The following is a 15,779-nucleotide window of genomic DNA, read 5'->3' as shown; positions in this document are numbered from 1 at the left end:
AGTGATCTGCCTAATGTCTCTAACATTCTGAAACCTATTTTGTTTGCTGGTAATACTACCATCATCTACTCTAACCCCAACCCACATACACTAAATGGTGTTGTTAATAATGAACTAAAAAAAGTCCACTTATGGATGTCAACCAACAAACTATGTCAACAAGCAATTCAGCTTCAGATAGACAACATTAACATCAGTAATAAAAATGATGGCAAGTTTCTTGGCCTATTCCTAGACAAGAGACTCAACTTCAGTACCCACATACAACACATAAGTAAGAAAGTCTCTAAAACAGTTGGTATACTCTCCAAAATCAGATATTATGTACCTAACTCTGCTCTCATCTCTCTATATTATGCACTAATCTATCCCTATCTTAATTATGGTATCTGTGCATGGGGTTCAACCACTGCAAACCACCTCAAGTCCATCATTACCCAGCAAAAATCTGCTATCAGAATAATAACAAATTCTGCTTTCAGACAGCATTCAGCCCCCTTGTTTAACTCCCTAAACATGCTAAACATAATCTCACTCCATAAATTCTCTTGTGTCAACTACATTTACAAAACCCTGTTCTTAAATGCAAATCCTGCTCTGAAACTCTCCCTGGACAGATGTAATAGGACCCATTATCACCACACCAGAAATAAATATCTCTTTGATATCCCCAGGGTCAAACTTAATCTGTGTAAACACTCTATGCAAATAAAGGGACCCAGTCTATGGAACTCACTCCCTATTGAATTGAAAAGCTGTCCAACTTTTGCGTCATTCAAAAACAATACTAAAAAGTACCTAATTTCATCTTCATAGTTTTTTACCTTTTGCTTTAAAATTGCACTGTATCTATTGCTACCCAATCTCCCAATCTTTATGTACCCAATCTGAACATCTTTACCATTGTGATTATTGCTGTCTTCTTACATGTGCTGTCAATCTGCTGTATGGTGCCTATTAATCTTGTTTAAATTACCAATCAAGCTGTCAATGTAATCAATCAGAGCTTTAATATAACAATGTGCTTTAATATACTTACTAATCTCTCTCATCTCATTTTTTCTTGCAATGTATCTGTTATCATTTTATTAATTCTGCTAGAATTTACCTACTTAAAATTATCTGTTAGATTAAGGACCTGCCCGAAACGCTGCGCGTACTAGTGGCTTTACAAGAATGTAAATAATAATAATAATAATAATAATAATCTTTATTTAGGTAAAGGTACATACATAAAGAGATTTACAAAGTTTGTTGGCTTTATAGATAGAGCTAGTACATACAATGCCTAATACTATGCTATGTATTCTCTCTAACCCAATGTACCTTCTTGTATATAAATAAATAAATAAATATATAAATAAATAAATAAATAAATAAATAAATAAATAAATAAATAAATAAATAAATAAATAAATAAATAAATAAATAAATAATACACATGAGAGAATGTGCAGTGACTTAATATCTAACATATTCAGAGATTTGAGTAGGGGTACCGAGTGATGTCTGGGGCCAGAGTTGGATATTGTCCTAATAGCGGCTTTGTGTTGAGTAATTAGAGGACGTAAATGATTTTGGGTAGTAGAACCCCAAGCACAAATACCATAGTTGAGATAAGGATAGATAAGGGAGTAATAGAGAGTCACCAGGGTAGGGCGAGGTACATAATATCTGATCTTAGAAAGAATGCCCACAGTTTTTGAAACTTTTTTTGATATATTTAGAATGTGTCCCTGGAAATTCAGCTTGTGGTCAATGAGAATGCCAAGGAATTTGCCATCTAATTTGTTACAAATTTGGGTATTGTTTATTTTGAGATTTATTTGATTAGAGGATTTATTGCCAAACAGAATATAGAAAGTTTTGTCAATGTTAAGGGTGAGTTTGTTGGCAGTTAGCCAAAGATGGACTTTATTTAGCTCAGTATTTACTGTGGCATTTAGAGCAAGGGGGTCAGGACTGGAGTAAATGAAGGTTGTGTCGTCAGCAAATAGAATTGGTTTGAGGTATTGGGAGGCATTTGGAAGGTCATTAATGTAGATGAGAAAGAGGAGAGGGCCAAGTATGCTGCCCTGAGGAACACCAATGTTGATGGGTAGGGTGGGAGAAATTGAATTATTCACAGAAACATACTGGAGCCTGTCAGTAAGGTAAGATTTGAGGTATTGCAGGGAGTGTCCTCTGACTCCATAATGATGTAATTTAAGAAGAAGGTCTTGGTGGTTGACTGTCAAAGCCTTACGCAGGTCTCATATCAGATATAGACAAAAATACAAGTCACAGCTTCGTATCATCTTTTGCAGATGACACAAAAATCAGTATGAAAATTACCTCGGCAGAGGACATTGAAAAACTTCAAGCTGATATTAATAAAGTTTTCGACTGGGCATCAGGAAATAACATGATGTTTAACAGTGATAAATTCCAGGTACTCAGGTACGGTAAAAATGAGGACCTTAAACATAATACAGAGTACAAAACACAATCAAATGTACCCATAGTAGGAAAACAGCATGTAAAGGATTTGGGAATAATAATGTCTGACGACCTAACGTTTAAGGAGCATAACCAAGCAAATATTGCGACAGCCAGAAAAATGATAGGATGGATTACGAGAACTTTCAAATCCAGGGATCCCATCACAATGGTTGTACTCTTCAAGTCACTTGTGTTGTCCCGTCTTGAGTACTGCTCAGTACTCACTTCCCCCTTCAGAGCAGGAGATATTGCTGAAATAGAGGGAATACAGAGAACATATACGGCACGCATAGACGCAATAAAGCACCTAAATTATTGGGATCGTCTCAAAGCCCTCCAAATGTACTCACTAGAAAGAAGACGAGAGAGATATCAAATCATATACACCTGGAAGATACTGGAGGGCCAAGTACCAAATCTACACAGTAAAATAACAACGTACTGGAGTAAACGATATGGAAGAAAATGTAGAATAGAACCAGTGAAGAGCAGAGGTGCCATAGGCACAATCAGAGAACACTGTATAAACATCAGAGGTCCGCGGTTGTTCAACGTCCTCCCAGCAAGCATAAGAAATATTGCCGGAACAACCGTGGACATCTTCAAGAGGAATATTCCTCCAAGGAGTGCCGGACCAACCGGGCTGTGGTGGGTATGTGGGCCTGCAGGCCGCTCCAAGCAACAGCCTGGTGGACCAAACTCTCACAAGTCAAGCCTGGCCTCGGGCCGGGCTTGGGGAGTAGAAGAACTCCCAGAACCCCATCAACCAGGTATCAACCAGGTCCACAAATAACCCAACAGGGAACTCATTTTTATCAAGAGCTGCATGTATCAAGTTATTCATACTAATAAGTGCATCGTTAGTGCTTTTTTTGGGTCTGAAGCCATATTGACAAGAGCTAAGTGTATTGTGTTTGGCTAGATAAGAGTAAAGCTGCTTGTAGATTAGTTTGTCAAATATTTTTGACAAGTTTGGCAGGATTGATATAGGTCTGTAGTTGTTAACATCTGTGAGATCACCACATTTGTGGACAGGCGTTACTCTCGCGTTTTTTAGAATATCTGGAAAGGTTTGGAGTTCAAGTGACTTGTTGAAGAGCAATGCAATAGCCGGGGCTAAAGATCTGGAGGCTTTTTTGTAAATTAAAGTTGGTATCTCCTCGAGGGCACTAGACTTGGTTTTAAGTGAAAGGATTATCTCATTAACATCAGCGGAATTTGTAGGCTTTAGGTACAGAGACTGTGGATAGTTACTTGTAAGATAGTCCTGAACATCAGTTTTATAATGGAATATCATTTGCAAGGGATGACCCAATGGAAGCGAAGAACCTATTGAACTCAATAGCAGAATCAGAGGCTGAAAGCTGACCATCGTTATTGGACAGGAGTGTTGGTTTGTTATTTAAAATCTTCTTTGATCCCAATATTTGTGAAATTGTGCTCCATGTTTCTTAATGTTGCCCTTTGTTTGGTTAAATTTATCTTCGTACTATTTAGTTTTGGCTCTTCTAATTATTTTTGATAGCAATAACGAGTAATTCTTTGAGAATTCTTTGGAGACTGTTCCTAACCAATACTTCTTCTCAAGGTCATGTTTTTTATTAATGGATTTAAGTATTCCCTTTGTAAGCCAAGGATTGTTTAGCATTTTGAGATATTTTTTTTTTTTTTTTTTTTTTTTTTTTTTGAGATATATACAAGTGTTGTTACATTCTTGTAGAGCCACTAGTACGCGTAGCGTTTCGGGCAGGTCCCTGGAATACGATCCCCTGCCGCGAAGAATCGTTTTTTCATCCAAGTACACATTTTACTGTTGCGTTAAACAGAGGCTACAGTTAAGGAATTGCGCCCAGTAAATCCTCCCCGGCCAGGATACGAACCCATGACATAGCGCTCGCGGAACGCCAGGCGAGTGTCTTACCACTACACCACGGAGACTGTTTGGTTTGACTTTTTTTTGGTTGTGACTTGTTTCGTTAGCATATGACAGTGGGTGTTATAAAGGCTGAGAGTTTTTTAAAGAAAAGATTGCGCTGCTAGGTTGATGTCCCCTATGGTACCTAACTCGGACTCCCAGTTGACATTATCAGCAGCAGTTATAAAATTCCTATAACAGTTTCATTGTGCAGCCTAAAGCTTATCTCCCTTGTCTCTAGAGGTGGTTTGTTAATGTTAGGAGAAATGTGGGGTAATGGTCTGTAGTGCTATCGGTGATTATCCCTGAAGTAAGCGGAGAGATATATAAATGAGATTGGGTAGATATAAATAAGAGCTGCCTCGTATGGGCCAATAGGCCTTCTGCAGATACCTTCATTCTTATGTCCTGACCATTATTTAAAATTGAAGGCGCAAGAGACATAAAGATGTTTGAGAGTGAGGTACAGCCAAGCAACATGTACTGTAGTACACTCTACACACAAACAAGGTAAAATGTGCGAAACCTTCGTGAGAGCAACTTCCGAGTAGCTGACTCCACAACAACAACAGTCAGAGCAGCTTCCTGTTCTCCACAAGGCCACGATCTTGAGCTCCTGAGACACACACGTGCGCGTACACTCACACACTCGCGCGCGTCTGCACACACACACACACCGCCCTAGTGTGACCACACACTCACAACTAAGTGAGTACACACGCGCGCGAACACACACACACACACGCGCGTGCACACACAATATTCGCATGCACAGACATGAGTTGAGAAGACATATAGGAGGAGGGGGAGGCAGTGTAATGAGATGCGCACGTTGAGTGTGGCGGGACCTGCCCCTGGCCTACACCTGTAACAACCTCCTCACTACACAACACAACCCTCCCTACCTCTAAACACACACACACACACACACACACACACACACACACACACAACAATAAGACTAACACGACATGACTGAGTGTATACAGAGAGTGAGTGAGTGAGTGAGTGAGTGAGTGAGTGAGTGTGTTGAGTGTGGCGGGCGATGAGTGTGGCGAGCTCCGCCTGGCGATGGTGAACCCAACTACCACCTTGCCAAGTCTACACACTCACACCACCACAACACCTCTTCACACTGCCCACACCCTCACCCTACACCACCCAAACACCAGTTGAGCACTATGCCGTAGTTGGCGCCGCAAGTGTGGCGAGGTGAGGATATAGGGCAGCGGGAGTAGGGAGGAGAAGAGTGGCGACGGGGTAACCTTGGCACACCAGCAGCGGGTTAGTCCTAAAGATGGCGGCATGTCATCAGTGCTGTGCTGTGCTGAGGTAAGTTTTAAACCTTCCCCCGCCGCTGTAAACCCTGGCCCTGGCTCCCTCCTGCCTCACAGCCACGAGGGCGGCCCCTCCCGCACCCCGGGGAGGTGATTATGATGGAGGAGGAGGTGCGAGGAGCGTCTTAAGGAGGTGTTAAGCCAGACGTCCACCAAGACGATAGCAATGTTTTTGTGCTCATCTGCCCACAGGTCCCTGGCTGACATTTCTGAGACGCCAGGGGCGCCTTGCAGGGCCCTCCTCACCCTGCCCCTGGCTGCCAGGGCCTCGGGGACACACACACACACACATACACCAACCACCTAGCAAGATGGGAAGGTTCTAGGCCTACCAAGGTTAGGGAGGCTGGGGTAGTTACCTACACCATGGGGGGGCGGGGGGGGGGGGGTTAAGGGGGGGGGGGGGAGGTGTCTAGAAGGTGGTAGTTCCCGTGAACGTCTTGAGGACAACTTACTCCTCTTAAGACGTATTGGTCCTCCAGCCCTGGTGGTCCCTATTGTTCATATTGATTTTTTTTTATTGGTCATTAATGAGTTTTGTGGTGATGGGTTGTGGTGTAGCCGGTGGTGGGGGTTGTGGTGTAGCCGGTGGTGGGGGTTGTGGTGTAGCCGGTGGTGATGGGTTGTGGTGTAGCCGGTGGTGGGGGTTGTGGTGTAGCCGGTGGTGGGGGTTGTGGTGTAGCCGGTGGTGGGGGTTGTGGTGTAGCCGCTGGTGGGGGTTGTGGTGTAGCCGCTGGTGGGGGTTGTGGTGTAGCCGCTGGTGGGGGTTGTGGTGGGGGTTGTGGTGTAGCCGCTGGTGGGGGTTGTGGTGTAGCCGCTGGTGGGGGTTGTGGTGTAGCCGGTGGTGGGGGTTGTGGTGTAGCCGCTGGTGGGGGTTGTGGTGTAGCCGCTGGTGGGGGTTGTGGTGTAGCCGCTGGGGGGGGGTTGTGGTGTAGCCGCTGGGGGGGGTTGTGGTGTAGCCGCTGGTGGGGGTTGTGGTGTAGCCGCTGGTGGGGGTTGTGGTGTAGCCGGTGGTGATGGGTTGTGGTGTAGCCGGTGGTGGGGGTTGTGGTGTAGCCGCTGGTGGAGGGGTTGTGGTGTAGCCGCTGGTGGAGGGGTTGTGGTGTAGCCGCTGGTGGAGGGGTTGTGGTGTAGCCGCTGGTGGAGGGGTTGTGGTGTAGCCGCTGGTGGAGGGGTTGTGGTGTAGCCGCTGGTGGAGGGGTTGTGGTGTAGCCGCTGGTGGAGGGGTTGTGGTGTAGCCGCTGGTGGAGGGGTTGTGGTGTAGCCGCTGGTGGAGGGGTTGTGGTGTAGCCGCTGGTGGAGGGGTTGTGGTGTAGCCGCTGGTGGAGGGGTTGTGGTGTAGCCGCTGGTGGAGGGGTTGTGGTGTAGCCGCTGGTGGAGGGGTTGTGGTGTAGCCGCTGGTGGAGGGGTTGTGGTGTAGCCGCTGGTGGAGGGGTTGTGGTGTAGCCGCTGGTGGAGGGGTTGTGGTGTAGCCGCTGGTGGGGGTTGTGGTCGAGGTTGTGGTGTAGCCGCTGGTGGTGGTTGTGGTCGAGGTTGTGGTGTAGCCGCTGGTGGGGGTTGTGGTCGAGGTTGTGGTGTAGCCGCTGGTGGTGGTTGTGGTAGAGGTTGTGGTGTAGCCGCTGGTGGGGGTTGTGGTCGAGGTTGTGGTGTAGCTGTGGTGGTGGTTGTGGTCGAGGTTGTGGTGTAGCCGCTGGTGGGGGTTGTGGTCGAGGTTGTGGTGTAGCTGTGGTGGTGGTTGTGGTCGAGGTTGTGGTGTAGCCGCTGGTGGGGGTTGTGGTCGAGGTTGTGGTGTAGCCGCTGGTGGGGGTTGTGGTCGAGGTTGTGGTGTAGCCGCTGGTGGGGGTTGTGGTCGAGGTTGCGGTGCAGCCGCTGGTGGGGGTTGTGGTCGAGGTTGCGGTGCAGCCGCTGGTGGGGGTTGTGGTCGAGGTTGCGGTGTAGCCGCTGGTGGGGGTTGTGGTCGAGGTTGCGGTGTAGCCGCTGGTGGGGGTTGTGGTCGAGGTTGCGGTGTAGCCGCTGGTGGGGGTTGTGGTCGAGGTTGCGGTGTAGCCGCTGGTGGGGGTTGTGGTCGAGGTTGTGGTGTAGCCGCTGGTGGGGGTTGTGGTCGAGGTTGCGGTGTAGCCGCTGGTGGGAGTTGTGGTCGAGGTTGTGGTGTAGCTGTGGTGGTGGTTGTGGTCGAGGTTGTGGTGTAGCCGCTGGTGGGGTTGTGGTCGAGGTTGTGGTGTAGCCGCTGGTGGGGGTTGTGGACTAGGTTGTGGTGTAGCCGCTGATGGGAGTTGTGGTCGAGGTTGTACTACACTACTACAGAATAATGGTGAAGCTGGAGGCCCAAACAAGACATTATCTGATTTGGTTCAGTAATATCTATTACTGAATCATAGCATTTGATTTTGTGAAGTAAACAAATGTATGTTTGCATGCTGTGGTAGATACCCGTCAACAAAAAATATTTAATTTTTACCATACGAGAGACGTGCCATTATGCAGAAAGAATGTTATGTTTGATTATCTTACTCTTTAAGATAATTTAAGTTTAAAGCCATGAAATAAAAGTAAATATTCCAATGCTAAAAATGATTGTGGATTTCTTGATGGGCTTTGTTAGTAATGAGAGCAGTCTCCGTGGCACAGTGGTAAGACACTTCTCCATGCTAAATGGGGTGAGAATAGCTTGAGCTACCTTATCCCTTTGTGTATATTTTACCTCAATAAACTTATTTCAATTTCAATTTCTCCGTGCTATTTGAGCGATTTGGCCTGGGTTTGTATCCTCGCCGGGGAGGATTGACAGGGTGCCAATCCTTAACTGTACATCTCTATTGACACAGCAGTGAATGGGTACCTGGTTCAACGATTTGGTGGGTCATATTCCGGGGAAAATTAGAATTAACACTTTCGCGCTCTCCGCAAAGGTCACTCAGCCAACCGAATGTGCGCGCTGCGTTTTTATCGCTTAAGCGTAAAAACAAAAATGTGTATACTCTTTTTACTCTTCTGACCTTAGTTCTCATGCTACGTATTTCATTTTGGTACCAACGTGTTCGCAATAAAATTCTCTAGAAGAACATTAGTAAAATAAGTCACGAAACATATAGGGATACCAGCACCAAATAAATAACTACGTAGATGACTCGCCGTGAGCGCCCATCAGCAACAAAATGTTTTTACTCTTGGGATTGTAATCACCTCCACACTTGTTCTACAGCGTTAATTTTGGTATCAATGGACTCGCAATGAAATTCCCAACACGGTGATATGAATATAAGCGTAGAATAATGATGCAGCCCGCCCGCAAGAGTGTGGGAAGTGGTGAAATTGTTACCCGGTATCGGTGACGGGACGACGCACGGCGCTTTGAAAGTTTATACTTATTTCACTCTCATGACATTAATTTTCTATGTACGTCATTCATTTTTATGTCAATGTGTTCGCAATAGAATGTTCTATGTGCCCATAGGTAAAAAATATCAACAAAGCGTAAGTTAGAATAGCGACAAATATAAAACAACGCTGGAACATATCAGTGAGCGTCAAACACACACGAAATATTTTTACTTTTGTTATGTTTGTCAAGATTATACTTGTTGCACACAGTTATTTTTGGTTGTATATTGATCGGAATAAAATTCCCTAAACAGACATATGCATATAATACATGATATGGGGGAAGAATTACCAGTATAAACGGCTAAAGTCACCCACCTGCAACCCGTTTGGGACAAAATACCATTTGATCGAAGTTATCCACACCTTTCATGAACTTATTGTACCATGCAGCCTAGTGGTGAGAAAGAGAGCCTCATAGCGCGCAGTTTGAAACAAACCCAAAGTAAATCGGATAAAAATTGAATTTTATACAAATATTTTAAAAGTTGACATAACTTTATGTCCACTATGCGTTTACGTTAGACGAAACCGAACGCGCCGGCGCGTCCAGATAGCGCGAAAGTGTTAAGGGCCTGCCCGAAATGCTATGCATGCTTGTTACAAGAATGTAAGAACTCTTGTATATACAAATAAAAATTATTCGTCAAAGGTGCACAATGTTTCATTTTTTGTTTTTAATTTTGTGTGTGTTGTATGGAGGAGCAGATAATTATAATGTTAGATTGTTTGATAAAAATGCTTGATCAAGGAACCTGGCTGGTTGGTGCTTGTGTAGTATAACCCTTGAAGTTTACTACTACTTGACTGACCTCATCTAACTGGGGTTGTTGGGTGGGAACGTCACGGTGGTTCGTCTGCTGTCGTAGGATCAGGTGGTGCTGCTGCTGTAACCGTGGTCGTAAAGTGTATGACGGTGTCGGTGGATGTGCTTCTGGAGCAATATCTGGGGCAGCGTTGCAGTGTGCTAGTTTTAGGCAATCGATGCAGACATTTTCCTGCATGCCTTAGCACTTGATGGTAAAGTGTCAGTGTTTGAGAAACCACTTAAAATTGTCCCCTGTAAAGTTACTGTAGAGAATGGAGGACAGCATAGATTTTTACGAACACATGTTCAGCTGTGTGGAGAATGTGGGGCACATGTTGTTGGCTGGTGTGGTGGTGGTGGTGGAAGAATGTTTGTTTGCCATAGCCGCTTGTAATTTCTGGACAAAAGTGGGGTCCAGGTGTGTTAAAAGTAGTGTCGGCATTAAGAATATACCCAGAAGCCACAGGCTGGACCCCACATACCAAGTCTGCTGCCGAGAATCCACTGCCCTCCTTTGGCCGAATGGATGCCGAGCAGCACTAGGGGAAGATTGTTGAGCCAATCTTCAGGGCATGCTTGAGCTCTTAGGGCAGCTTTCAGTTGTCTATGGAAGAGTTCTACCATTCCTTTCGACTTGGTGGTAGGCTGTGGTTCAGTGTGTGGTACCGAGGAATTCCACGAGTTCCTTCAAATGATTTGATTCAGATTGGCATCCATGATCAGCGATAGGGACAGGGGTGACTGCCAAAATGGGTGACCTGTCCAGAGAGGAAAGCCATGACCACAGACTCCACTATGATGTTGACTAATGGAGTTGCCTTATGCCACCTTGAGAATTGATCGATGCAGGTGAGTAGAAAATAGTCTAACCCCTAGCCGACGGTAATGATTTGACCGTGTCCATGTGCACCACCTCAAAACAGTCAGTAGGTAACAGGAACTGTAAAAGAGGGCTCTGTGTTACAATGTTTTTTTGCCCTCTGGCACTGGAGACATGTCTCCATCGTCGAACATCTGCATTAATTCCTGGCCATACAACATTGCTCTTGTTATATTCTGGGAAGTGCGCCTACCCGGGTGTGCTAGGGAGTGAAATGCTGAGAATGTTTTCCCGTGAAACTAGGCAGGACTGTAGGGCCATAGTTTCCGTCTGGGAGGTGTCACAGGCTATTATACCGCCACCTTCCTTGGGAATATAGATGAAATGGAGGGCTGTATCAGATGTTCATATTTGCTGCAGCTCTGGGTCTTCCCATTGGGCCCTGGGGATTCCAAAATAGTCCACATAAGCAGAGTTTTGTAGGACCTGGCTTATGGTGGACAGAGACAGTGCATCTGCTATGATGATAGTTCCTTTGATATGGCGGATGTCAGAGGTAAATTTTGAGGTTAATCCCAGCTGGGGGGTGGCTACTAGAGGAGAGCAAGACTCGCCCTTGGCCGTTAGCACGTACACGGGGTTTGTGGTCTGTGAGGATGCAGAATTTTCATCCCTCGAGAAAGTGTTGGATGGCTGTGTAGATGGCGAGAAGTTCCCTATTGAAAGTGCTGTATGTCTCCTCTGAGGGTGACAGCTGGGTTGAAAGGAATGCAATTGGATTCCATTCTCATTCTATGAGCGTTTGTACTATGGCACCAGTACCTGTGTTGGAAGTGTCATTAGAGAAGTTGGTGGGAGCTTCAGACATTGGGTGTTAGAGTAAAATGAATTCTGCAAGCTTGAGTTTTACGTCGGTGAATGCTATCTTCAGTTGGGAAGTCCACACCAGTAACTACCTAAATGTAGTTACAGGATGAGAGCTACTCTTATGTTTTCCCATCTTCCCAACTCTGTCATACAGTATAATGCTTTGAAATTACTGATGGTTTTGGCCTCCTCCACCTTACCTAACTTGTTCCATCCGTCTATCACTGTTTGTGAAAGTTAATTTTCTTATATTTCTTCAGCAGCTTTGTTTAGTTAGTTTAAATTTGTTGACCTCTTGTTCTTGAAGTTCCAGGTCTCGGGCATTCTTCCCTATCAATTTTGTCAATTCTCATTACTATTTTGTACATAGTGATCATATCGCCTTTTTTTCTTTTATCTTCGTGTTGGCATATTGAATGCCTCTAACCTATTCTTGTAGCTTTTGTCCTTCTGTTCTGGGAACCATTTAGCTGCATGTCTTTGCACCTTTTCCAGTTTATTGATGTGCTTGTTAAGATATGGGCACCATACAACCGCTGCATATCCAGCTTTGGTCTAACAAAAGTCGTGAACAGTTTCTTTAGTACTTTGCCATCCATGTATTTAAAAGCAATTCTGAAGTTAGAACGTGTAGTACAGGCTCCTCGCACGGTGTTCTTTATGTGGTCCTCATGTGAGTTTTCAATCTAGAACCACCCCTAGATCTCTTTCTTTATCAGAATTCTTTAAAGATTTCTCACATAATTTATAGGTTGTGTGGGGTCTATGGTCTCCAATTCCACATTCCATAACATGGCATTTAGTCACATTAAATACCATTTGCCAAGTGGTGCTCCATGTACTTATTTTGTCCAGGTCTTCTTGAAGAGCATGACAATCATCTAAGTTTATCTTCCCTATTATCTTAGCATCATCAGCAAACATGTTCATATAATTCTGTATTCCATCTGGTTGATCGTTTATGTAGACGGTGAACTTTACCGGTGCATGAACTGAACCCTGTGGTACTCCACTCATGACATTTCTCCAGACCGATACATTGCCTCTGATTACTACCCCTCATTTTCTGTTTTTCATCCATATAAGCCTACCTGTCACTCCTCCAATATATTCTAGTTTCCAGAACAACCTCTTATGTGAAACTGTCAAGCTTTTTCAGGTCCAGATAGATGCAATTAACCCAATCATCTCTTTCCTGTAAAGTCTTTGTGGTTCGATCATAAAGAGTAAATTCGTTACACAGGATCTTCCAGATTGAAAACCATACTGTCTGTTATTATAGTGTTTCTCAGTTTTTCTCGGGTGTTCTACCCATATAGTTTTAGTTTTCCAATATTTTGACTAAACAATTGTCAGTGATGCATGTCTATAATTGTGGCGTAGGGGGGGGGGGGGTGTGTCTTCCCCACTGCCACTTTTGTAGATTGGAACTATGTTAGCCTTTTTCCACACATCTGCTCAAACTCCTGTACACAGGGATGTCTGAAAAATCCGTTGAAATGTAATGCTGAGCTCAGGTGCACATTCTCTCAGAACCCATGGTGACACTTTATCTGGGCCAACTGCTTTGTTCTTGCATAGCTCCTTGAGCATTTTTTTTTTTTTTTTTACTTTGTCCCTAGCCACCTCTAAGTGCTCTGTTGTTCTTTGGAAATCTTATTGTGTTTGTACAAAATAAAATCTTCAGAGAACCAAACACACTTCGGAACTTTTCGTCTAATGTTTCACACATTTCCTTTGCATGTTCCTAGAATCTGTTTCCCATTTTCAACCTCTGATTATTATTCTTTGCCTGCAATTTGTTGTTGTTGAATCTATAGAATAGGCCTGGTTCTATTTACATTTGTCCACTATCGCTCTCAAAATTTATTTCTGCCTTTCTCCTTACTGTGGTGTAGTTGTTTCTCGCATCTTTGTATCGCTGGTATGTTTGGGGGTTAGGCCTCTCCCTATATCGATTCCATTTTTGTGTCTTTTGGTGTATGGCTCTCGCAATGTCTGTTGAGCCAATCCTATTTCCTTGTTCTGCATCTCTACTTTGGTATAAATTTTGTTGTGCTTTATCATATACTGTATTTCACAAAACCTGACATACATCTCATTTACTTCCTTGCCTAATAGCAAGGTTTTTCCATCAAATTCCTTAAAGAAATTTCTAAGTTCCCCATAATGTCCTCTCCTGAAATCAGGTTTTTCAACTGCTTCAACCTACTCATTTTCTTCAAGATTATAATGTATTGCATACTTTATTCCCCAAAAGACATGGTCACTTTTACCCAAGGGAGGAAGGTACTGAATTTCAAATATCTCTTCCTCTTTCCTGGTAAATATCAGATCCAGCACGGAGGGAACATCCCCTTCCCTCATCCTCGTAGCTTGTTTAATGTGTTGATATTTGAATGTTTCCAGGATGGAGTTTACGAATTTACAGGTCCAAAAGTCCTCTGTTCTAGCTTCATATGCCTCCCAGTCTATGGATTTAAAGTTGTTCACCAACCACCACCAGTCGTGATCTATCTTTATCCGCTCTCGCTATAATCTCTCTCATTATTGTTATAAGACCTTCTCGTTTATTGTCCAGCTCCTTCCTCCTTTGTCCATGTGTTGCATGGCAGTGACTATGCATTTATGATTAAACTTATTCGTTTATCATCCTGATTGCAGATTTAAAGTGCTATTGTCAACTTCTAGTTGATTGACAATAATTATTTCGCTTACCTTTAGGCATTTTTACCAGCACAGCCACACCACTGCCTTTCCTAATTTTTCTGTCCCATTTCCAAACTGAGTAGCCCCTTGGGAATTTGACCTCGTTAAAAATATCAAGTAATTACCTAAGTAATTACCTAAGTGTAGTTACAGGATGAGAGCTACGCTCGTGGTGTCCCGTCTTCCCAGCACTCTTTGTCATATAACGCTTTGAAACTACTGACGGTCTTGGCCTCCACCACCTTCTCACTTAACTTGTTCCAACCGTCTACCACTCTATTTGCGAAGGTGAATTTTCTTATATTTCTTCGGCATCTGTGTTTAGCTAGTTTAAATCTATGACCTCTTGTTCTTGAAGTTCCAGGTCTCGGGAAGTCTTCCCTGTCGATTTTATCAATTCCTGTTACTATTTTGTACGTAGTGATCATATCGCCTCTTTTTCTTCTGTCTTCTAGTTTTGGCATATTTAATGCTTCTAACCTCTCCTCGTAGCTCTTGCCCTTCAGTTCTGGGAGCCACTTAGTAGCATGTCTTTGCACCTTTTCCAGTTTGTTGATGTGCTTCTTAAGATATGGGCACCACACAACAGCTGCATATTCCAGCTTTGGCCTAACAAAAGTCATGAACAATTTCTTTAGTATATCGCCATCCATGTATTTAAATGCAATTCTGAAGTTAGAAAGCATTGCATAGGCTCCTTGCACAATATTCTTTGTGGTCCTCAGGTGATAGTTTTCTATCTAGAACCACTCCTAGATCTCTTTATCAGAATTCTTTAAAGATTTCTCACATAATATATAGGTTGTGTGGGGTCTATGTTCTCCTATTCCACATTCCATAACATGACATTTATTAACATTAAATTCCATTTGCCAAGTGGTGCTCCATATACTTATTTTGTCCAGGTCATCTTGACGGGCATGACAATCGTCTAAATTTCTTATCCTTCCTATTATCTTAGCATCATCAGCAAACATGTTCATATAATTCTGTATACCAACTGGTAGATCATTTATGTAGACAATAAACATCACTGGTGCAAGAACTGAACCCTGTGGTACTCCACTTGTGACATTTCTCCATTCCGATACATTACCTCTGATTACTGCCCTCATTTTTCTATCAGTCAGAAAATTTATCATCCATGTTAGAGGCTTACCTGTCACCCCTCCAATATTTTCCAGTTTCCAGAACAACCTCTTATGTGGAACTCTGTCGAAAGCCTTTTTTAGGTCCAGATAGATGCAGTCAACCCAACCATCTCTTTCCTGTAATATCTCTGTGGCTCGATCATAGAAACTGAGTAAATTCGATACACAGGATCTTCCAGATCGAAAACCATACTGTCTGTCTGATATTATATCATTTCTCTCCAGGTGTTCTACCCATTTAGTTTTGATTAGTTTTTCCAATACTTTCACTATTACACTTGTCAATGATACAGGTCTATAATTGAGGGGG

The 15,779-nt window shown here is 43.7% G+C and overlaps 1 protein-coding gene across 2 annotated transcripts in view; it reads left to right on the top strand.

Moving 5' to 3' along the window:
• Nucleotides 1-5,588: 5,588 nt before the first annotated feature.
• Unr (cold shock domain-containing Unr) overlaps nucleotides 5,589-15,779 on the top strand; it is a 65,898-nt gene continuing 55,707 nt past the window's right edge. The window contains exon 1 of one of the 2 annotated variants that reach the window (XM_045746647.2): nucleotides 5,589-5,728. The gene's annotated coding sequence lies outside the window, so the exon portion shown is untranslated. The remainder of the gene's footprint in view (nucleotides 5,729-15,779) is intronic. The other variant, XM_045746646.2, reaches the window with a different exon arrangement.

Source organism: Procambarus clarkii, chromosome 3, assembly GCF_040958095.1.
Source record: "Procambarus clarkii isolate CNS0578487 chromosome 3, FALCON_Pclarkii_2.0, whole genome shotgun sequence".
Lineage (NCBI taxonomy): Eukaryota > Metazoa > Arthropoda > Malacostraca > Decapoda > Cambaridae > Procambarus > Procambarus clarkii.
Note: the sequence above shows the minus strand (reverse complement) of the source record. Positions and strands in the feature narration are given on the sequence as shown.